At 51.9% G+C, this 2,500-nt stretch overlaps 4 non-coding genes across 4 annotated transcripts; 1 reads left to right on the top strand and 3 right to left on the bottom strand.

The window, feature by feature from the left end:
• Positions 1–518: 518 nt before the first annotated feature.
• Positions 519–589, bottom strand: TRNAG-GCC (transfer RNA glycine (anticodon GCC)). Its single transcript has one exon. It is a non-coding gene; the product is annotated as a tRNA-Gly (tRNA).
• A 694-nt stretch (positions 590–1,283) lies between these two features.
• Positions 1,284–1,354, bottom strand: TRNAG-GCC (transfer RNA glycine (anticodon GCC)). Its single transcript has one exon. It is a non-coding gene; the product is annotated as a tRNA-Gly (tRNA).
• A 146-nt stretch (positions 1,355–1,500) lies between these two features.
• Positions 1,501–1,573, top strand: TRNAK-CUU (transfer RNA lysine (anticodon CUU)). The gene has a single exon. It is a non-coding gene; the product is annotated as a tRNA-Lys (tRNA).
• A 524-nt stretch (positions 1,574–2,097) lies between these two features.
• On the bottom strand, positions 2,098–2,168 carry TRNAG-GCC (transfer RNA glycine (anticodon GCC)). Its single transcript has one exon. It is a non-coding gene; the product is annotated as a tRNA-Gly (tRNA).
• Positions 2,169–2,500: the final 332 nt, after the last annotated feature.

Here is a 2,500-nt window from a genome sequence, read left to right as displayed (position 1 = left end):
CATTTTGCTGTATCATGGTATGTGGAACACTATATAGCTGCACCACCAATAACCAGCGTGAGAAACTAGGACACCAAAATCACTGGCATGTCAGCAAAAGCTCTACATTGCATTGGCCGGGAATCGAAACCGGGTCTCCCGCGTGGCAGGCGAGAATTCTACCACTGAACCACCAATGCTTTACGAATGCGGAACCTTCCACCTCCTCGGATAGTTCATTGTGTGAAACCAATGCTCTGCCCACTGAACTAGCTGGCCTGGGTTTCATAGGTTGCACTGCAAGGCCACGATGGCCTCATCAAGGTCTCGTCACTCCATTAACCAAGCCCGGCTAGCTAGAATCAAAACCGCTCCCCCCCCCCCCCTTACCTGGCGAGAATTCTGCCACTGAACCACCAATGCTTTACGGATGCAGAACATTTCACCTACTCGGGGAGTTCATTGTATGAAACCAATGCGTAGCCAGCGTGAGAAACTAGGACACCAAAATCACTGGCATTTCAGCAAAAGCTCTACATTGCATTGGCCGGGAATCAAACCCGGGCCTCCCGCGTGGCAGGCGAGAATTCTACCACTGAACCACCAATGCTTTACGCATGCGGAACCTTCCACCTACTCGGGTAGTTCATTGTGTGAAACCAATGCTCTGCCCACTGAACTAGCTGGCCTGGGTTTCATAGGTTGCAGGGCAAGGCAACGATGGCCTCATCAAGGTCTCGTCGCTCCATTAACCAAGCCCGGCTAGCTCAGTCGGTAGAGCAGTTTTGCATTTTGCTGTATCATGGTATGTGGAACACTATATAGCTGCACCACCAATAGCCAGCATGAGAAACTAGGACACCAAAATCACTGGCATGTCAGCAAAAGCTCTACATTGCATTGGCCGGGAATCGAAACCGGGCCTCCCGCGTGGCAGGCGAGAATTCTACCACTGAACCACCAATGCTTTACGAATGCGGAACCTTCCACCTCCTCGGATAGTTCATTGTGTGAAACCAATGCTCTGCCCACTGAACTAGCTGGCCTGGGTTTCATAGGTTGCACTGCAAGGCCACGATGGCCTCATCAAGGTCTCGTCACTCCATTAACCAAGCCCGGCTAGCTAGAATCAAAACCGCTCCCCCCCCCCCTTACCTGGCGAGAATTCTGCCACTGAACCACCAATGCTTTACGGATGCAGAACATTTCACCTACTCGGGGAGTTCATTGTATGAAACCAATGCGTAGCCAGCGTGAGAAACTAGGACACCAAAATCACTGGCATTTCAGCAAAAGCTCTACATTGCATTGGCCGGGAATCGAACCCAGGCCTCCCGCGTGGCAGGCGAGAATTCTACCACTGAACCACCAATGCTTTACGCATGCGGAACCTTCCACCTACTCGGGTAGTTCATTGTGTGAAACCAATGCTCTGCCCACTGAACTAGCTGGCCTGGGTTTCATAGGTTGCAGGGCAAGGCAACGATGGCCTCATCAAGGTCTCGTCGCTCCATTAACCAAGCCCGGCTAGCTCAGTCGGTAGAGCATGAGACTCTTAATCTCAGGGTCGTGGGTTCGAGCCCCACGTTGGGCGGGACTTTTGCATTTTGCTGTATCATGGTATGTGGAACACTATATAGCTGCACCACCAATAACCAGCGTGAGAAACTAGGACACCAAAATCACTGGCATGTCAGCAAAAGCTCTACATTGCATTGGCCGGGAATCGAAACCGGGCCTCCCGCGTGGCAGGCGAGAATTCTACCACTGAACCACCAATGCTTTACGAATGCGGAACCTTCCACCTCCTCGGATAGTTCATTGTGTGAAACCAATGCTCTGCCCACTGAACTAGCTGGCCTGGGTTTCATAGGTTGCACTGCAAGGCCACGATGGCCTCATCAAGGTCTCGTCACTCCATTAACCAAGCCCGGCTAGCTAGAATCAAAACCGCTCCCCCCCCCCTTACCTGGCGAGAATTCTGCCACTGAACCACCAATGCTTTACGGATGCAGAACATTTCACCTACTCGGGGAGTTCATTGTATGAAACCAATGCGTAGCCAGCGTGAGAAACTAGGACACCAAAATCACTGGCATTTCAGCAAAAGCTCTACATTGCATTGGCCGGGAATCGAACCCGGGCCTCCCGCGTGGCAGGCGAGAATTCTACCACTGAACCACCAATGCTTTACGCATGCGGAACCTTCCACCTACTCGGGTAGTTCATTGTGTGAAACCAATGCTCTGCCCACTGAACTAGCTGGCCTGGGTTTCATAGGTTGTAGGGCAAGGCAACGATGGCCTCATCAAGGTCTCGTCGCTCCATTAACCAAGCCCGGCTAGCTCAGTCGGTAGAGCAGTTTTGCATTTTGCTGTATCATGGTATGTGGAACACTATATAGCTGCACCACCAATAGCCAGCATGAGAAACTAGGACACCAAAATCACTGGCATGTCAGCAAAAGCTCTACATTGCATTGGCCGGGAATCAAAACCGGGCCTCCCGCGTGGCAGGCGAG

This window comes from Taudactylus pleione, unplaced genomic scaffold (assembly GCF_031769625.1).
Source record: "Taudactylus pleione unplaced genomic scaffold, aTauple2 ptg000279l, whole genome shotgun sequence".
NCBI lineage: Eukaryota > Metazoa > Chordata > Amphibia > Anura > Myobatrachidae > Taudactylus > Taudactylus pleione.
This window is presented reverse-complemented; position numbering and strand designations above follow the sequence as displayed.